The sequence below is a fragment of the Gracilinanus agilis genome, chromosome 2 (assembly GCF_016433145.1).
Source record: "Gracilinanus agilis isolate LMUSP501 chromosome 2, AgileGrace, whole genome shotgun sequence".
Lineage (NCBI taxonomy): Eukaryota > Metazoa > Chordata > Mammalia > Didelphimorphia > Didelphidae > Gracilinanus > Gracilinanus agilis.
In genome coordinates this window covers 129,127,952-129,150,007 of record NC_058131.1, presented here as the reverse complement: position 1 = coordinate 129,150,007, position 22,056 = coordinate 129,127,952, and the positions used below count along the sequence as shown (strand labels likewise).

Genomic DNA, 22,056 nt, shown 5'->3' with positions numbered 1-22,056 from the left:
TGGGATATTTCCTCTCCCAGAATTATCCCCACTAATTGATGGTTGGAATTTGGCCATTGTCTTGGTACTTATACCTTTACTCTTTAGACTTTAATGGGTTATGTATGATCTGTTACCCCTTCATAGCTGTGTTCTTTGTTTGAAACCAGTATATAATAAACTCCCAAGCCCACAAACTTTGGGACAGCATGGGCTAACCACTAGTCTAGTTGTTCTCATTTTCTTTCTCCTGCTTTAACCATCCTATGCTACCACGCCGCTCAGGACCCCAAAAAATCATATAGAGGCATGGCCCCCTATAGGGACTATCTTGTATACCTCCTTTATTTTACAGAAAACTGAGGCCCAAAGAAATAAAATGACTTATTTGAAGTTACAGAGGGAGCAAGTAGCAGATCCTATGACCTTTTCATTATACCCATTCAAACAATAATTTGCCTTAACCAAAAAAAAATATTCAAAGTGCTCCACTTTCATGGCTTTAGTAGTGGTTAAAGATAGGCCTAAATTCATACAGATTTGAAAAGTCTTCACTTGTATGCAAATAGGTATGATTTAATCTCTTGCTGTCACTAAATGTTTAATTATTTCCAGGAAAGATGTTCTTCCTAGTTGTAAGAAACAAAAGATTAGCAATAGATTATTTAACATGCAAATTAACTGGATTGTCTAGATTCATAAAAACATTAAAAATGAATGAAACTGCACTTACTAAACTCTGAGTTTTACTGAGTCATCTGAATTTGGAAAATACCTTTAAGAATTATGTTATAATTAGTGCAATTAGCTATTCCTAATATATAAACCCTAACCAAGGTGCTACTTTAATGGGCAATAGCTAGTGTTAGTGGATAATTCTGACAGTATCTTCTTTAAAAGAAATGAGAAGGGGAACTCTTACTAGACAGAAGTTGAGTCTAACACTGCTCTTATAACCCTTATAGTGATGGCACATAGCAAACACTCAATCAACACTTGGTATCAATGAGCCTGACAAGCAAAAGAAACTTAGAGAACTTCTAGTTCAGTTACCTTATTTCATAAACAAGGAAAACAGATCCAGAAGTGTATATACATAGCTTTTTGGACATGAATTGATCCTTAAAGACTGTCAGGGTTTCTAAGAGGTAAAATCTAGTTCTGGGGGAACAATCTAATTTATGTGTGTGTGTGTTTGTACGCCATCTCAGTCTATGCAATATGCATATTATATGTGAAATATAATATGAATATACATATAAAAATATGAAACTATATTAACCTGGGCAGCCAGGTAGCACAGTGGACAGAGTATTATTGCTAGGTCTGGAATCAGGAAGATTCCTCTTTCTGAGTTCAAATCTGGCCTCAGATACTTACCAGCTATGTGACTCTAGGCAAGTCACTAAAACTTGTTTGTCTCTGTTTCTTCAACTGTAAAATCAGCTGGAGAAGGAAATGGCAAACCACTCTATTATCTCTTCCAAGAAAACCCCAAAGGGGGTCACGAAGAGTCAGACACTACTGAAAAATGACTGATGAACAACAAAACTCTATTAACCAGCTCTATAAGTTTTCTATTCGACTGCATCTCTTTGGCAAAGATAGTTTTATGTTTTTGCTTAATATTAATGGGTTCATTGAAAATATTTATCTTATTAATTTTGACATATGCATGTGAGGTACAGTGGAGATGACAAAATGCCAAGTTCTAGGAATTGCAAGTAGGCCAGTTTGACTGGATTAGTAAGTGAATGGAGGAAAAGATCATGAAATAAACTGAGAGTTAAGGTGGAGCCAAATTTTGATAGCTGTGAAATCTTATGTTGCTGTGCCTTATTTTAGAGGCAATAGGAATCCAAACCTCCTTAAGATTCTACTCTATTGTCTATGGAAAGGAAAATTGAATCAAGATTTTGGCTTTTCAGCCCACTGAGATGGAGCAGACAGTGATTGGAATGTGAAGGGAGGGGGAGTTGCAGTTAGAGTGAGAGAAGAGGATTGTGGAAGAAACTATTAACTGAAGGGTCTTTGCCCTCTAAACTCTGTCGAGTGTGGAGCAAAGTCCTGGAGCTCTAGATCCCAACCTGGGGAAAAGCCTTGCCTCCATTTCCCCTGCCCAGAAAAGAAAGAAGGTTCCTGTTATTTGAGAGCCTCCATTAGAGGAAGAACAAACAAGTACAGCTGCGGACAAGGGGCTGAAGGATGCTTGCCACTTGTTAAGACAGGAGAGAGACTTTAATTAGATAAGAAGAAGATAGTTAAGTTGGATCAGAGTCATTTTGGCTCAGCTGAAGGAAACAAAAAACCCCAATAAGGTCTCCTCTCCCTTCAAACCTATCACCTTTTCTTGATTTCTATCTTTATTAAACTACTTGACAAAAGACAAATGATAGTAGGGGACATTGAGAAGGAAAGCTGAAAGTCATTTAGTCTCTCTCCTCTCCTAAAATACCCTTCTTCATTCTCCTAAATACCCCTAAATTTTACAGTTTGGCAGAGCCAGTCAGGTTTCAAAAAAAACTCACTAGTATTAAACAGCAACAAGAAGAAAGGGGGTTAGTAGAAATTTATTGTAAAACAACAAAAGACTCCTTAGTGAAAAAAGTGGTAGCTATCTTGGGGAGGAGTTGGGAGGCTCCCTGACAGCAAAGCAGCCAATCAGAACACCTGTCAATCAAAAGAGAGCAAGCACCTCTTAAAGGGATAGTAGTAAAAAAGAAAAAAAAGCTGAAAGGTGCCTTTCTTATTTATTTACTTATTTGTTTGTTTATTATTTATTTTTTCTTTTTTAAACCCTTAACTTCTGTGTACTGGCTCCTTGGTGGAAGAGTGGTAAGGGTGGGCAATGGGGGGGGGGTCAAGTGACTTGCCCAGGGTCACACAGCTAGGAAGTGTCTGAGGCCAGATTTGAACCTAGGACCTCCCATCTCTAGGCCTGACTCTCAATCCACTGAGCTACCCATCTGCCCCCTGAAAGGTGTCTTTAAATAGGGGTTTCTATCAAATTGAAAGTATAAAATTAAAAGAAAACCCCATTTCAATCACAAAGAGACAGTTAGTGATAGTGATGGGATATTTTTCCTTGATGACGCAATTTGGCTATATGATTTGTAATATGTTTTTTGTTATGTTACCAGACTATGTATGTTTTTCCTGAATATATATGAGAACTTCACATGGTTGAAGAAAGAGCTGGACAATTTCATATATCATTCATTCCTGGCACAATTGGGATTATATATTCCACCAAACAACTATGCCATGCAATAAAATTTGTTATCAACAAGATTTTGGGCAGAACACAGAATAACATAGATGTAACACTGATGATTTTGGGAATCAATGAAAAAGTCTCTCAGCTGGCAGAAATAATGAAGGAACTTAAAGAGGATGGACATAACACCAAGACAAAAGAGCAAAAGATAGAGAAAGCAAAGCCTAAAGATAAAGAAGAGAAAGTAGAAGGAGCTGAAAAGTCTTTATCTTACCCATTAGAGACCAAATGAGTTTTCAGCCAGATTTGGGAATTGTCCATGTAAAATCACACAAGTCTTTCACTACTGGGATTTGGATAGTCTGAAGGCTAGAATGCCCCAATTTTTTGTTAACCCTTTCAAAGCAATAAAAGAATTTAAATGTGCAATCCACCTATTTGACCCAACTTTCCAAGATCTAGAAATTTTATTGACAGAATTATTTACTCCTAGAGAAAAAGACCAGTTTATAAATGAGACAAGAAGGAATCCAAACCTTATATCCTGGCGAGAGCAATGGACTAATTTAAAACTGTCCAATAATCAAAATTTAGTTTATCTAAGATGGTCAATAGAAGATTTGGTCGAAGCTATGAAAAATTTTGCAAAAACACCAGATAGCTGGGGTACATTTGAGAAACTGAGGCAGGAAAATGGATAGCACCAAAATTTTGATAGTTGTGAAATCTTATGCTGCTGTTCTTTTTTTAGAGGCAATGGGAATCCAAACCTCCTTAAAATTCTACTCTACTGCCTCATTGCATCATGAATGATCCCTGGATTCTCAAAGGCTGTAACATCAGAGCTTTATTTCAATCAGATTCCACTAAGACAGAACCTACAAAAACAAGTTCTAATATGGTCCTTTTTGAGACCTACTTTTGCTCAATAAATTTATCCCTTGGAGACTGGCCACTAGGTGACTGATTTTTTAGCCATAAAAACAATATGCAATTATGCAAATATCCCACAGTCCTTCGTGGCCCCTTTCCCTTTTGATAGTCACCATGACAGAGTAGCAGGAAAGGAGACATAGGTCACTAATAGTTTTTAGAGCAGGAATTCTTAATTTTTTTTAAGTTAATCTAGAAAGACTCTTTTTAAGCTAAGTAGAGGTCTCATGTGTATATGTCCAAATAAGTAAAAGAGATAGGCATGTCCAGTGAACCTATATCATTAATATTAAGTAAAACATAAAGAAGAAAGACTCATCCCTGACAAAGATATGCAGTTGGATAGAGCAACTATCTATATGTAAATATATATACTGTGGGTTTTGAAGTGTTGTGGCTAGAGAAACTACATTCCCCAGCATGCCCCAGGGGTTCCTCCCCCTTACTTCCCGGTATGGGATTGGTCTTCAATGGACCAGTCCTGTGCTGGGGAGGGACAACACCCCTTACTTCCAGGCATGGGATTGGTCTATATAAGGACCAATCCTGTGCCTAGGAGGGAACTTTGAATTGGAGGAGATTCAGAGTAGTGGGGAGTTAGTTAATTTCAGCCCAGGTTGTTTTCTCTTTAATAAAATATTTGAAAAAGAATCAAAGGGGTAGAGTTTTTCTTTCAGCAATCCTCATTTCAATAGACACATGTATTTATACATACATACACATACATATACACATACACTGTCTTGAAGGAAATGGAGGGCAAAGTCCTACTGGAGCCTCTCTATGCAGTGGATCCTTTAGATGTTCTTATTTGTAAGTGTGCTTGTGAAGATTCTATTTAACTCCTGAATCACTGCAGAAGCTCTTAAATTAAATTCATAGAGACTCCCCAAACTATTATCCAGCAAGAATAAAATAGATAAACATATGAATAAAGAGTGTCTACTGTCCAGCCTGTGATATGCAATTGTATAAATAATCTATCGGGTTTGTCTTTCAGCATATTGTTATTGTTGTTCAGTCTTTTCAGTCAAATCTGACTCTTTGTGACTCCATTTGGGATTTTCTTTGGCAAAGATACTGACTGGAGTGGCTCTTCTCTAGTTTGTTTGTTTTTTTCTTTACCATTGAGGAAATTTGAGGCAAACAGGGGCTAATTGACTTGCTCAGAGTCACATAACTGGGAAGTGTCTGAGATCAGAGTTTAACTCAGGAAGATAAGTCTTCCTGACTCTAAGGCCAATCCATTGCACCGCTTAGCTAGATATATTTAAAGTAGTTCTATGAGTTAGAGGCTGAGTTATTATAAATATTAAATTCAGGGGCAGCTGGGTAGCTCAGTGGAGTGAGAGTCAGGCCTAGAGACAGGAGGTCCTAGGTTCAAACCCGGCCTCAGCCACTTCCAGCTGTGTGACCCTGGGCAAGTCACTTGACCCCCATTACTCACCCTTACCACTCTTCCACCTATGAGAAAATACACCAAAGTACAAGGGTTTAAAAAAAAATTCACCCTATTGTCACATATTTTATTTCCTGAGGTAGAAATAGCATAGCAGACAAAGAACTGCATTCTAGGATAAAAATTTCTTTTTCTACCTTGCTAATTTAGGATACTCTTCATTTATTACCTTGTCCACAACTTTCTAATTGCTTCAGATTTCTTATTTGCTTTGTATATTAAAGCACTTTCTTATGAACTCTCTTTCTTCACCTTTAGGTGAGACCGGCATGAGTTTCAAAACCTCCCAGCCCAAGTAGTAGGGGCAATGGTGATCTCTAAAGATGTACACCTTCCCAGCAACATAGAAGTCCTACCCAGTTGTATACACCCCACCCAGAACTATAAAATGGGCCTAATTTAGTCCTATTTTTAGCTAAGAACTGGCTCCCACCTCAGCTTGCTCAAGAAGACAGAACTTCTGTCTTCATCACCTTAAGTACTATTGCTATCAATATATACTCAGAGGAGATTTGTTTCTAGAGTTTTAATTTATCAAGCATTCCTTTATCTATGCACATATTTGTATTGACTACAAGGCTATCATTTCCCAAAATATTTAAACTCACCTAACCTTCCAAAAACATCCACTGGGAAATTATTGAACATCTGTGTGAGTCATGTTGGGCAGAATTAAATTTTTGATGTGCTATATAATTGGGTCAGGGACTTAGAAATACATTTTGGTCATTATGAATGCTCCAATAAAGTGCTGTACTTCACTGAAAATTGGCAATGGTCCTCAACTTGAAAAAGCTTCTAGGAAATCATTTTCCAGATACATGTGATTAGCTAATAAAATATAAGAAGACAGAAAGGACATGTTAAGAGATCTTTGCTGAAGTACCTCATAATGCTTATACAATTTTGGTGCTTAAAGTGTTAATATCTACTGCCCAGAGAGATAAGATTATTCAGTACCTTGAGTAACCAGTGGGAGATTCAAGGAATGGAATTTCCTTCCTTTTTAATGTCATTTTCATCAGATAGCTATCTTTTCTTTTGCTTCAGAAAAGTAGAACTAGAGAAAATGAATGGTAGTGATAGAGGAGCTATCTTTGCCTCTATAAAAGGAAGAGACTAATAATGATAAGTAAAGTAAAACAATGGAATGGATTGCTTCAATGTAAGTCTCCATCAAAGAGAAATTTAGCCATGTTTAGATGACCCTCTGTCCAGGATGTTGGTGAAAGGGTTCTTTCATATGCTTCTAGTTTGGATTAGATGACTTCTTAAGTTTCTTCCAATTCTAAGATTTTATTACTCTACAAAGTGGAAAATGGGCAAAGAAATTATTATTCTTACAAATGGCTTCCATAATACTATATAGACTGAAGTAAAATAAGCAGAAGCATAAAAAACAATATACACAATAATTATAACAATGAAAATGGAAAGAACAACAAAAATAAGTTTAAAACTATGTAATAATAATGACCAGACTTGGCCATAGAGAAAAGTTGAAAAATGCATCTCTGTTTCCTTTGCAAAGATGGGGAGACCATCAGTGTGGAATATTGCATATAGGTCTAATTGATAGACTTGTTAAACTGCTTTTTCTCCCCTCTCTTTTTAAAAACCTTTATTACATGGTTCCCTAAGTAAGAGAGGGGAGAGAAATATATGCTTGGAAATAATAATGCAAAATCTCAAGATATTAAAAGAAATGATATCTGAAGTTATAAAAAGATATGAACTCCAAACAATCTTTTATACATTTTAAAAGAAAAAAAAGTTTAACGAAGCTGAGTTAGGTCATTTTCCCTCAAAGGTTTCAAAGAGATTTCATCTTATGAACAAGCTATACCCAAGGACATATAAGACCTGGGAGGACAGCAATGGAGTTAAAATGGAAAAAAAAAACACATTAAGAAATTAAGGTCATTAAGGTAATTACAAAACACATAGAATAGAACAGAAGGAAAGCCTTTAAGAAACAAACATATAGAACAGCTACAAAAATAACATGTTGCATTTATCTATTATGTAGTTAAAAATAAAAGCAAGCTGTTCATCACACACATTTACACATTATATATAATCCTCTTGCTATTCAATTTTGCATATGGGAATGCTCATCTTATTTGGTATTAACTTAGTTCAGAATAAAAAAAAAGAAGGAAATTACAGTTTGGAAAATGTTTCCTTTCTCTAGATCCTTAACCTGATGATTCATTGGTCAGCAGAAGGTAAGGGGAGTGCAAGGGAACTGGAGCTGGAGCAGAGTTTCTTACACTTTTTGTGTCACAGAGCCCTTTGGCCATCTGATGAAGCCTCTGACCATCTTCTCATAAAAATGTTTTCAACTGAATACAAAAAATACACAGGTTCACAATGCAGTTATCAGAATATTTTAAAAATAAGTTTATGGGAAGGGGGCCCTTGAAATCTTTCCATGGATCCATGAATTTTTTGACTGTCCCAGGGCCCCAGATTAAGAAACCATGGGCTAGAGGAAAATTAAAGAATAGAATACATTTAAAAACAAATAAGTAAAACTAGGTGTTGAAAGGAAAGGGGCATTTCTTGAGAAAATATGTTCACTAAGTCTGAAAATTATTCTGTTCAAAGTCTTCTATCCTACTAGGATCCCTTGACAAGGAGCCAGGCTTTCCTACATTTAGACTGTGTTAAATGCTGTTAGAAGGTAGAGTCAACCAAGAGGTATCAGATTAAAAAATGTTCCCACTTTCTCATGTGAAAAGACCAAGATTTAAAAGAAAAGGAAAGATACATGAGAAAAAGATAATGCTTTTTGTCTTAGTAGGGGGAGAAAAAGCTGATAATCAGGCTACAGATACTATAATGAATAAATATTGTTAATATGCAAAGCCAGAAATAAGATATCTTAGTCACTGAACTCTGTACATATCTATTGGCCTTTACCCCAGTTGAAATGGACCACTTCAAACTGAGTATTTGAGCATCAGCAAACTGCACTGAGGAGCTTTGCAAAGTTGACCTCAGCTAAACTTCAGATCATGGGTTTGAATTCAGCTTTATCATTTTGTTATGTAATTGGCCTTCATACTATGGTCTGTAAAACCAAGAGACTGGACTTAGATGAGCCTTAAGTTTTCTTCTACTTCTAAGTCACATTATTCTATGGACCTCAGCTTCCTCTTTTAAAAAATGAGGTTAATGAAGTGTATAACATCCACCTTGCAAAGGCTGTTTGAAGAAAAGTATTCTATAAATATTTGGTTATTAAGTCAAGCAATCAGCAAACATTTGTTGACCTTCTACTACTATGTGCCAGGTATCATGCTAAATTGGAGAGGCAAAAATATGTCTCCTGATCTCAAGAAGTTCACAATCTAATGGGGGTGTCTTGAGGGTTTATTTAGCAATTAATTTAGTGATAGTGTTGGACCTAGCAGGAAGGGCTGGAGGATTCCAAGATGGAATGAAGGAGCAGTAAGTGGGCTTATGCTCTGAGAGAGACTCCATTAGTGGTTGGACATAACTATTGCTAACCCTGGGAGATCTCAGAGTTAGGGAAAAACTGCCTCCAGATTCCCTGGGATCCTCAGAGGTGAAGGCTTTCAGCGAGTAGACAACTGACCTACAGAGCTGCACCAAGTGGGGAAATGGTTTGGGATCTGGTGGACAGCATTTCAAACTCACTCTCCCTACCCGGGTACCTTGGATCACCTGGTGGAGTTGGCTCTTGGCATCCTGTGACCATCCTTGGATTACCATGAGATCCCAAAGACACCCTCAGGCCCTTTAGCTGAGCTGACCAAACCTGGCTAGAACCAGGTTTGGAGGAGCTTTCCCTGTGCCTTCAGTACTGCTCCCTTGGGCCCTGCCTGGCTTAGGTCAATAGGATAGTGTAGTTAAGTCCTTCCCTGCCCCTTGTGGTTAGCCCTTAGGTTTTAAGTATAGAATCCCTTATTCCCATCCTTCAATTATTATTTCCCTCAAATAAACTGTATAAACGTTTACCTTTGCCTGCTGGTTCCATAGACCCTGGCCTAGGGTGAGCTGGGTGACCACTGGGCCAACTGCCATTCCTGTGTCAGTTAACCCTGGTCTCCCTATCCTGGTTGGTCCTGTTGCTCCTTCAACCCAGTGTGTACCCACAAACCATTTAGTTACATTTTAATAATAATAATTAACATCCCTCGTACCTCACCATTACAGGGGGAACAACATTTAAAAGGTATAAAGAAACAAAATGTAAATAGAATAAATTGGAAATAATCAACAGAGAGAAGGCACAAACATTGAGGATCAGAAAAAGGTTTTGTAAAAGGTAGGCTTTTAGTTGGGTTATGAAGGAAACTAGGGAAACCAGAGGTAGAGATGAAAATGTAGAAAATCCTAGGGAAAATGTTAGAAGCCTGGAGATGGTATATTTTTATTCAAGAAACAGCAAGACAAAGCCAATGTTCCTGGAACACAGGATACTGGGGGAGTTCGGAGAAGAGGTATAAGGTGTTAAGAAGACTGAAAACATAGGAGAGGGGGCAAGTTTGAAGGCTCTAAATGACAGAGGGATTTCATATTTGATGATGGAAGTGATAGGAAGCTATTAGAGTTTATTGAGTAGGGAATGACAGGGTCAGAATTTCACTTTAGGGAGATCCACTTAACAACTGTGTAAAGGATAGGTGAACTGGAATGGGGAGACGAGATAGGGAAATCAATCAACAGGCTTTAGAAATAGATTAAATGTGAGGATATAAGGGCCTGTACCAAGCTGGCAGTAGCATTAGATGACAGAAGGGAGCATTTTCTAGAGATGTAACAAAGGTAAAATCACCAGGCTTTACTAACAGATTAGATATAGGGTCTTTTTTAAAAAAAAGGGAAGAAGGAGTTAAGGATTAAAAAAAAAATATATATATATATATGCATATATATATATATCCCCAAATATATATGTATATGTGTATGTATTTGTGTATATATATATATGTGCATGTATATGTGTATACACACACATACAAATGTGTGTGTGTATGTGTTTGTGTGTATATATATTTATAATGAACCAGAGTTGTTCAAAGAAATCTAGTTTAGGGCCTCTCTCTGATCAATTGAGGTAAATTTAGGAATTAAGACAGAATATATTTGTTACTATGCCAAGGTAGCATACCTTGGTGAACTGGCCAGGATTTAATGTGGCCAGCATCTGCTTTTGATAAACAAGATTAAGCAATTTCCATATAACAGAAAGACAATATTGATTAGTCTACAGCTGAAAAGAGGAGATGAGGTTAATGACATTATTTTCAAATAATCTCCTTATTGATTTTTCCAAGAGTACCAAAACATAAAAATTCAAAAGACAGATAATATTGAGTTGACTATAAATTGGTCACCTCTTTCCTAGGAACTTTTATGTCTGAGGACAATCAAACCTAAAGAGCCTATTGTCTCAGTCCTCAGGTTATTGTCTTTTCCAAGCTTTTGTGAACTCATCAGACTTGGCTATTGCTTCCTCTTTTCCAAAAGATTATATAATCACTCCTTTCTCTGTAGTTTGGTGGAACTCCAGTGCTAAGGTTCTAGGTAGCTTCGCAGATGATTTTCTCCTTTTCCCCCATTAAAGACCTGATATTATTGCTACTTGAGTAGTTCATTTTTTTTTTCTCTTCAGGTTGACAGTTTTAATGCCACTCCAGCTCTTAATTGGTCACTGTAATCATGGAGGAGATGAGTTTAGAGTAGTCTCAGCCCCATTCTCATTGCAGTATTATGGCGAGATGGAATGAGTGAGCATATATACTGACATTTTAGGCAGCTGCTTGCCACATAGTCAACCAATGTTTTAAAACGAAGCCCTCCAGATTGACTCAGCATGATAATTGACTTCCAATAGAGTAACTAAGAGGATACTGGGAAACTGATAAAAAATAAGGCAGTAGATAACATGCCCCACTTGTAGTCAGGAAGACTCTTCTTCCTGAATTCAATTCTGGCCTCAGACACTTACTAGCTGTGTGATCCTGGACAAGTCACTTAACTCTATTTGACTTACTTCCTCATCCATAAAATAAGCCAGAGAAGGAAATGGAAAATTACTCCAGACAGTATCTTTACCAAGAAAAAGACTCTAAATGAGGTCACAACTGAAACAACTGAATAATAACAGCAATAATAGAGAAAAAAGAGAAAAAAAAAACAGAGTTTGGGGAGAAAAGAAATAAGTTCAGCTTCGGACATGGTGAATTTAAGATGTCTACAGGACATTCAATTCAAGATGCACGATAAGAAAGTGGAATTTTGAGTCTGAGCTTAAGAGAGAGGTTAGGTTGAAGGAAATTTGAGAATTATCGGCAGAGATGACAATTGAGTCCATCAAGTGAAATAGTACAGAGGAAGCAGTTTAGACTCCTGGGCAACACCACCATGCCTATTGGATATGACTTGGACAAAGATCCAGTAAAGAAGACTGAGAATGAATTGTCATACAAGCAAGAGGAGATCAAGACTGAGAAATATCATAGAAACCTAGAGAAAAGAGAGTATCAAGAAGAGAATGATCTCTAGTGTCAGTGACTGCTATGGAAAATTAACATTGAATTGCAATATTATGTGAAATCATTTTCTCCTTAAGCTTCTCAAGGTGAGGCTAAAATAGAATGTTATAAACTTCAGGTGGCCACTCCCAAGTTTCTCCCCTCTCCCCATCTCTTCTCCCCTATCAAACTGGTTGTGACCTTCTTTCTTTTGTTAAGACCTTGAAAGGATAAAAAGAATAAGGGTTGACTGATCAAATGAATTTCAGCCCATTTAAAGTACAGTGGTCAGGCCATGTAGCTGATAAAAGAATATGCTGGAGACTTTTTTGATGAAGCAAGAACCACCCCCCACTCAGCCCCTCCAACTTCCATGATGAAGTAATGGGGAAGGAGGTGAGTTCTAGTCCACCAATGGAGACTGTCAGGAGAGGTCAAACTATTGGGCTAGTCAGAAAGAGGACGTGATTCCCTTTATAAGCAAGAAGCAGGATTCATTGGGGCTCTCTTTTTCATGGAAGGAACTGAGCAAAAAGAGTCTATTCTTTGTTCTTGCAAATTGAATGCCCCCAATAATAAACAATGTTATTCTCAGAGAAATGGCCTCATATTCTTTATTGGTTAAAATCTAAATGCTACCCTGCAAAGAAAACAAGAAAGAGGGAAATGACTATAATTGTTGTGGTTAGACTTTATCCTTTGAGGGATATGATGAGTGTTTACACACCATGTGCCATGACCAAGAGTGAGGGGCCAAAAGAGATGCTCTAAGGGCATAGTTGCCAATAGAGTGCCTCATAGTAGCATAATTGTTGGAAATATTGTTGCCAACAAAATGTTAATTATGAAAGCATATGGCCTCCATTTCTTGTCACCATTACATAAGAAATAGAATTCTAGACCAACAATTAAAAGCTGGCACATTATGTAATCTACGATCAGCTGCCCTGGAGGGGTTTGATTTTTCTCTTTTCTTTTTATTTTCACTTAAAGATTCTTGTGGAGGCCACTAGGTAGCATCATGGATAGAGTGTTCACATTGGAATCAGGCTGATCTGAGTCCAAAACCTATCTCAGATATTTACTAGCAATGTGATCCTGGCCAAGTCACAACCTCTCTCAACCTATTTTCTTATCTGTAAAATGGGGGAAATAGCACCTATTTCATAGTTTTTGTGAAGATCAAATGAGACAACATATGCAAAGTCTTTGCAGATCTTAAAAAAAAGTAAAAAAAAGACTTTTAAAGTAAAGTCTGCTATTATTCTTGAGTGCTTATTTTAGAAATATAGAATAAGGAATAAAGGGGGCAAACATAAAGGTGGGAGAATGGTGAAAGATAATGGCAAAAACCACATGGAAGTGGTGGGCCACAGTCTGGTGACTAGCATTCCTAAAGAGCAAAGTCTCTTAGCTTGGGGAGATCTTTCATGAGAATTTTTTTCTGCAGACTTAAGCCTGTAATTATGAAAGGAGACATTAGGAGGAAATAAAAGACCTAACTCTAGTGGCTTTCAGGAACCCTTCCCCATATGTTCATGTCTATTTTCTTGGCCATTCAAACTTAATTATCTTGTCTCCCATTCCCTTAGCTTTGCATCCTCAACTTGGAAAAGATATGGTTAATTTGAACCCACACTAACACAATCAAAGAGAGCTTACAAAGAGAGCTGTTTCACTCTCTTTTCTCTGAATAAGAAACATTTCAGTGTGTGTCCAGTCCATTCATTTGTTTCCCTAACTCCATACCCTGAAACTATCTGTCCTGATGAGTATATGTGTACACACATGTACTGTACTGGCCTTTCTATATTTCCTTTCTATTTTCCTGATACCCATAAAAATTGAGATCTAAATAAAATAATAAAGAAATAAGTAAGGAGGAGAAAGTTTGCTTTCCCTATACACCTCCAAATGCAAATTACTTGTATCATCCCACTTATACAAGGGAAAATTGGGCTCATTATTCTACATTTTTGCCCTTAAAATACCTTTTTAGATCCATGTTGTTTCTTTTCAGGTTTCTCAAAATCCTGTGACATTCCTCCTTATATGAACTGAATTCCTTTTTCTTTCCAGGTAGTAGATATTTCTTTGTCAGGGCTGATGTCTCTTTTGTTGGCAAATAATATAGAAGGCATCCCGTATCAAATTTCTTAGAAATATTATTGTGATTGTGTTGCTGGACCCCAGAATCTAGATTCTTCTCTTGTTGGGATTCAAGGTTCTTTCTTTCTCTTCATTACAAAAATAGAAATAGAAAATAAGAAAACAAAGAAGCTGGCCACCATTAAAAAAATAGTGTACAAAGTAGTAGAAACAGCCAAGGCTAGCATTAGGTCCAACATGCAAGTAGCCAACTTGATCAACATGACTGCCTTCAACTTCAGCTTTGATTTTCCTCCTCCATTCTCACAGGAGAACTCAGACATGCAGTCTGCACAGCTTGTAGTGTGTTTTCTTGAAGTGTTAGGAGGGAAATAAAACATTCCCAAATATGCCAAAACATGTTGTAACCCCTCTGAGAGAATGAGTCATGTATTAGAGATGGTCATAACAATATCCAAAGATAATGGTCAAGATGTGAGGTATTGCTATAAGAAAAACACTATTGGGAAAGAATTCAAGAATTTATTTCACCCAGGGAATTTTAGTTTATCTTATTTGGATTATGGTCTCTTAGGGCCCTAGAATGAAGTTATTATTGCTATATAAAATTTTGGCTTCTTTTACAGAGGAGACTTTTGCAATAAGAAACTTTTATTTTATGCAGAAGAATAGTAAGATCAAATATGATAATATTTGTAAAAAGCTCTTAGCACATTGCCTCAAACATAGTGGCTATCATATAAATGCTTATACTTTCTCCTATCAATCTGTTCTAAGAAGTCTGATGTATTCTGGGGACTCTAAAATGGCTCCAATTTCTACTTTCTGATTGTATACACAATGCATTATATTGATAACCCAGAAGAGTTTGTTAATTCTGTTCTTTACCTCCCCTCACTCCATATCCTCCCTCAGAAACACAAATATGACATTTTAGCCAAGCTCCTAGGAAGAGCAAGAGCTAATAGTGTGGTTGAAAATATCATCAAGAATGAATCCAGAGAACTTGGAATTTCCAAAATAAGCAATTTTACTAAAGATCATTGCTATTACTATTGGATAATGGTTACCATTTTTTTTTGGCAAAGTAAAGCTAGTTAGTAGTTTGTGTTGCATCTCAGAACAGTGGGGAAAAACACTGGACTTGGGGTCAGGAAAAATCTCAAATCAAATCTCACGTCTGACACCTTAATTATATGATCTTCGACATGTCACTTACCCCCTCTGAGACTCAGCCATTTTGTCTGTAAAATAAGAATACCTGTAATATCTAATTATTATTATTATGAGCTAACAATAAAACATCAGTAGAGTTGAAATGTATTTTATGATATGATGCCTCATTTTCATAGAAATCTTAGCAAGTATCAAAGAGGAAGTGAGGCAGAGAGGAAGGGACAGTATAAAAGATCTACCAAGTAAGACTATAAGACTCTAGATGACCTATTTCTGTTTGAATTTCCAAGAGCTACCATCTGATTACATTCTAATAGTTAGAGATCCCAGCTGAATGATCTTTAAAAAATTAGAAATTAGTTAGAATAAAGGAAAGTGGTATTAAGATGTAAATTAAAATAACAGATGAGAGAGGAAATGAATAATCAGTCATTCATAAAGATGTTGAAATGTTGACAGCCCAAGAGTTGAGAACAAACTTTGAACTAATTAGAAACATGAGGGGAATAACAGCTCATTTTACATGGAGAGATTGGGTAGAAAAGATAATTTATTATGTGGATAGTGTATCATCCTCTAAGGATTCACTTATACAACTCACTGCATCACTGAAAAGTTGAGTGCCAGGATAGGTGATATTACCTCTCTTAGAGTTCTAGGGGTAGTCCTGTGGTTCTATAGCTTCTAAATACTAGTTCATAAGCCCCCACTGGTGTATTTGCCCTTAACAATCTGCCAGTAGACTGATATGTTTCTTTAGCAAAATCATTCACTCATATAGTCTATCAAGAATAGTAGTTATACAGTCTTTCCTCTCCCTTCTTTAGCCTGGGAAAACATTCTCCCTCAAATCAAAAGAGTCTAAGAGGGAAGAAAAGGGTTGGCATAAGTTTAAATACAATGATAGTGACAAACATATGGTAAATGCATTTGACCAAATCAATTTACAACTCAGAGCTATGGAAAAGGTTATTCATAATAACTGAGTTGTTCTGCTATTGGGATTATCTGGGATTGCCTTTCATAGTGCATAGCATCTCCCCAGGTTGGTGGCTCAACTGTGCTTATACTTATTGTGGGTTTTTATCTTGTTGGGTTGATTTGCTATTTTGCTATCCTTAAAAAAGAACCCATCTCAGGCTCAGCCCTTTTTCAAAAACATTTGACCATTTTTGGAAAAAAAACATTGAGTGAACAGCTGAGCTAGGAGTGAACTCATGTTTTGGGGGTAGGAGAGTATTCTCTTCCCTCCCAACTCCTTCAAAACAGGGGCTGCCAATGTTTTGCTTAGGACAGAAAGATACTTGAACTATATGTATTCATTTACATATGTGGATCTGAGAAGAATTCTGTGCCCTAATTTCCTAACCCCATAATTGCAGAGACAGTAGCATAACGTCTCAATATGAGAAATGTCAGCCATGGAGAGAGAACCACACAGTTTAGTGTTAAGAGTTCTTGAGCCAAATTTTCCTAGAAGAGTAAGTAGGGATTTCTTAAGCAGTTTGATCACTGAACTTATGAGAGAATGAGTTTTATGGGAAATATCACCTTAGGGATTTGCTTCATTAGAAACTCCAGGTTCTAGAATTACTAGAAAATAAGATTCTATAACTTAGGTTTCAGTAGAGAAAAGATGACTCTCTAAATAGCTAACATGTCTTCAGTAAAAGATAGTTATACATGTAGTCCCTAAAGCTTTTACCTTTAGTTCAGTGAAGGGCAAACTACAGCCTGCAGGCCAGATGTGGCCCCCTGAAATGTTTTATCCTGCCAAGCCACATTATACCTAATCCTTAATGGTTTCTTAAAGTATGGTATCTAAACACATTTTTTTATCATAATTTTCTGTGAATCTGAATACTCTTCTATTGTCTCTTTATTTTCTAGGTCAATGGTTTTAATGATAAAATGCTTCATATTCTCTTCTATTTTTTTATTCTCTTGATGTTGCCCTATTACTTCTTGTTGTCTTAGGAAGTCATTAGCTTCCTCTTGTCCAATGAAGTTGTCAATGAATTATTTTCTTTCACAAGTTTCTGGATCTCTTTTTCCATTTGTGTAATTTTTCTTTCACAGTTTTCTTGATTTTCTTCTGTTCTTATTTTTTTTCCTAATTTTTACTCAATCACTAACATTTGGCTTTTGAAGTCTTTTTAAAACTCATCCAAAAGCTCTTTCTGGGGGTTGGTGCTCATAGATTCTGTGATGTCTACTCTGTCAGCTCCCCAGTTGGGGGCTCTGGAACCAAGGCCACTGCTGAGAGAGTTGTTCCTAGGGCCTTTTTTAATAATAAAGAGAGCCAGTAACAAATGTTTAACAGAAGGGGAGAGAGGGAGAGTCTATGATGGTGAATCTCTCTTCCAGCTCTCCTTTGGGGCCAAATATACACATTGTGAGACTTTAAAGGGGTGTCACCCCAAAACTGGGTGACCTGGAGTTGGGGGCAAGGCTTCTCTATAAGATGAGTTATGTGGTACCCCAATCCGATTCTGAATGAGGGCAGGGTTCACACAAGCCTCCCCCAAAGTCAGTCAACTTCACAGTGAGTGGTCTGGCTTCAAGATGGAGACAGCCAGAACAAGCTGTGGTTCCCCTCTCCCTTGTTGTCTCTCAGGCACTCTGGAATGCTATCTGACTTTTGAATGGCTTTTGTTATTCACAATTTAGGGATTGGGGAAAGGGGTGAAGGGCATAAGGATTTTGGGGTGCCATCTTCTCTATTTCTATGGGGTCTGTCACATGGGTGGGTACTTTTGGGGTTCCCACTCCTAAGCATCTTCCCTCGCCCCTTCTCCTTCTGTTTCTATTTCTATTTCCTATTTATATCCTTTTCTATAATTGCAAATTAGACCAGAAAGGGTCTCTCAAGCAAGGTTGGGTAATGGGGGAAGGAGACTAAGAGATTGCTCCCAAAACGGAGTCCAAAAACTTAGCTATTCGATGGTTGAATTCTTGCTGGGTGAGATGGGATGGAATCTTTGACCAGGGAATCAGGGTTTCATCCTTACACCTTCCATAGTTAATTCCAGGGATATCCTCAACCTCCAGGGTTTAGAAGGTAAGACTGCTGGTCCCATTCTCAGGGCCTGCCTTGCTGATTCTAAATTGTTTGCCCTGGTTTTGATCCAAGGTCCTTGCTGCTTTTTGTTTCTGTGTTGTTTGTTCAGTTTTGTTTAAGTTATCTGGTGGGACTGAGGCCAGGGAAGTCAGAAACCTTCCTCCCTTGGTTGCTCAGCTTCACTCCTAACTTTTAAGTTTTTGCTTCTTTTTGCATTGATTCTGCTGAGTTCTTTTTGATTGTTTGTAGGGGATATTAGGAGGGAAAGAAAGCTTCATGCCAGTCATCTCCCCACAATTCTTTCTCACCCATTCTTTTTAATAGCAATGTAAATGTTGCTGTTCAAAATTTATTCCTTTAGCTTAAGATTTTGTGTTTAGTCAAAATGCAAATACTCTTGCTAGAATGACATGTTGATTCTTAAACCATACTCCACAATGTGGTATGAATGAATTTGTTGTATCCTTCCCTACAAGCAATTTTTCTTGGGGAATATTTTTTAAGACCTAAAGGATAGCAAAATAATAGGAAGTGGAGAAATAGTATTAATAATTTAAAGGAACTATATAATGGCTTCTTTTGAAAATCAGCACTAAATCAACAAGACACTTTACTCATCATAGATATTCTTTGGCAGGTCCTGAGTGATTCAAGGGTACATACCTCCATGACCTGTATATTCCTCCTATTTAAATCTTATGAGACCCCAAAGACAGGATTTAAATCTGGAAAGAACCCTAAAGATCATCTAATAAAGCCATTTCATTTTGACCATTTGGAAATTAAGGCCCAGAATGTTAACCTAGCAAAAACAAGCATTTATCAAGTTTCTATGTTATGGACACTGTGCTAACTACTGCAGGATACAAAGAAAGGCCAACCAGTCCTTTTCTACAAGGAGCTTATAATCAAATGGCATAAAAATGTGCAAATAACACCGTATAAACAAGCTATAAATTAGAGATGATTTTAGAGGGAAGCTCTAGCATTAGAATGATTGGGAAAGACTTCTTGTAGAAGCTAAGATTTTAGTAGAAACTTGAGAAATGAGAAGGAAGAGAAATAAGGAAAAAGAATTTCAGGCATGGGAATTGCAGTCTGAAAAACATGAGGAGTTGGAGAGGATATGCACTGTACAAAGAACAGCAAATAGGCCAGTGTCATTGAATTACAGAATATGTGAAAGGCAAAGGAGGAAGATATAGGAAGACTAGAGAAACAGCCAGGGACAAGGTTAGGGAGGGCCTGGGAGGAAGGGGAAGAAAAGTAACAACAGGGTGATGGCAGTGTCAGATGAAAGAAGATAGTATATATGAAAGATTTTATGAAAGCAAAATCAGCAGACCTTGGCAACAGACTGGATATGAGAGTCGGGGATTTGAGAGACCTCAAGGAATCAAGGATGTTAAAGTATTTTGTTCAAGGTCATACAAGCATTAGGTGGGAGAGGCAGGACATAAATCTAAGTCTTGTGATTTCAGATCTCATTCTACTATAAAATGATGACACCCGATAATCTGATTGATGTTATTGGTTAAGATGATCTTAGTTGAGGGGGCAGCTAGGTGGGTCAATGGATTGAGAGTCAGGCCTAGAGATGGGAGGTCCTTGGGTTCAAATATGGCCCAAGATACTTCTTAGCTGTTGTTAAAATAAAGATAGACAAAGGCAAACTTGCAAAAGATTTTTTGGGGAAAAAAGCATGCAAGAACCTTGTGGAAGAGGCTGTTGGCAAAAGCAGTCAACTGCATGCCTGGAACCATTTGGGGTCGCATTCCAGAAAGAGAGGGAAGGATAAGGATGAGGACAGAGAGTCCCAGGGGGTACTTTTGCCTTGGGACATGGTGAGTGAGGGACCAGCTAGTCAGATTTTAGTTAGCTAGAAGGGTTTAGGCAGATAGAGAGAATAAAAAGAGTAGCCCAACAGTGTTGGGACCAAGCAGGTCCTTGCAGACCAGTACCTGAGAGGAAGGAGCTAGAACCTGGTAGCTTAGGGAACTCCTTTTACCCTGGTCTTCTACCCATCCTTCTATTTACAAAGTAAACATTGTTTATTTGAATAACATCAAACTACAGTCAGATTTTGTGTTAAAATTACAGAGGACTGATGTGGTTGACACTGCGGCCTACAAACTGGGCCGGAACCACTGTTTGGGTCATCATTTATCCAAACCTAAATCAACACTAAGAGATCTCTAGTGGGAAAAAACCCTTTTCTTTCACTGTGTGACTGAGGGCAAGTCTCTTAACTCCCATTGTCTAGCCCTTACCACTCTTCTTCCTTGGAATAATCAATTCAAAGTCCTGATTCTAAGATGGAAAGTAAGGGTTTTGTTTTTGTAAAGATGATCTTAGTTGAGTTTCTTTTTGATCAGAGAGATGTATTTCTTTTTTACCTAGAATTTCCATATACTTATATTTACATGAAAATATTAAAAATAGAATAGACAGAAAATAATGGAGTTACCTTAATATGTAAGAAAACTTGCTAGAGCAGAGATATAGAGAAAGCTATCTTTTTGAAATGGAAACTTTTAAGTCCACCAAATAGCAGCTTCTATCCCATGAAATAAAATTCAGACATTCATCTCACAAGAATGAAGGATAGTTCCTATTAAACAAATAAGTTATGAAGCAACATCAATCATGTTATCAAATTAAATTAAACCATAACTGCATACCCAGGAGCTAAATCTACTCTTTCCATTACTCTAAAGATCATCAAAGCCCCTAAGCCTCATCATAAATTTCTCTAATCTGATTCAAAAATGCCTTGGGCAGGAACATTCAGAATTAAATTGTAATATGACTCAAGTGAAACAGATTAATCTCACATACTTAATTTATATATATTTGGATTTTTAATCCAATAACTTTTAGACACTATACATTTTTATATGGCCTTGGTAAAGTACTTGAACAAACCACAGGGTAGTAAGTATAAGTTAAGTTTTGCAAGGTTTTGCAAGAAGCCATGTCTTTGGGCAGGGTTGCCAGTTAGAAACTTGGAATCTTGAGAGATTCCTGAGGCCATGCAAGGGTATGAGATCAATTGTCAGTTGGACTGTGCCCTATTCAAGGGAGAGAGACACTGAACCCACTGACTCCTTCTGGAGCCAGGGATCCAGGGTGGTTGGGGTCAAATCTTTCTCTCCTTGATTTATTAATCAAAACAAGTATCAAGCAGCATACCTGAAAGTTGCAGGATTACTACTGAACTTTAGGGTCAATTAACACAATTCAACAAAATGCTACAGAAGATTTATCCATCTATTTATCTTCAATCAAGCTGTTATCTAATTCGTCTATAGGCAGGCAGTGTCCACTAAAGCAGTCCAAGTTGGCCAGAGAGCCTGACTGGTTCAGCCCAGCTATCAATATTCTGAAGCTGTTAGATTATTTACTTGAAGCTAAAATTAGATTTCACTTAGGGATTCCTAAAAAATCTCTTTCCTTCCCTCAGTTTCCCTTGTTGTTTAATTACCTCAGGTAAAATCTTTGTTTATAAAACTCAAATCAGTATTGACCTTTTTTTGGTTGGCCTGGCAACAAGACAACCTCAAAGGAGTTTTAAGGGAATGTGAAGGAACAGAGTGGGATCCAGCTTTGCTCT

At 37.3% G+C, this 22,056-nt stretch overlaps 1 long non-coding RNA gene across 1 annotated transcript in view; it reads right to left on the bottom strand.

The window, feature by feature from the left end:
* Nucleotides 1-14,322, bottom strand: part of LOC123234748 — a 45,371-nt gene extending 31,049 nt beyond the window's left edge. The window contains exon 1 of the long non-coding RNA XR_006505354.1: nt 14,089-14,322. This is a non-coding gene — a long non-coding RNA (uncharacterized LOC123234748). The remainder of the gene's footprint in view (nt 1-14,088) is intronic.
* Nucleotides 14,323-22,056: the final 7,734 nt, after the last annotated feature.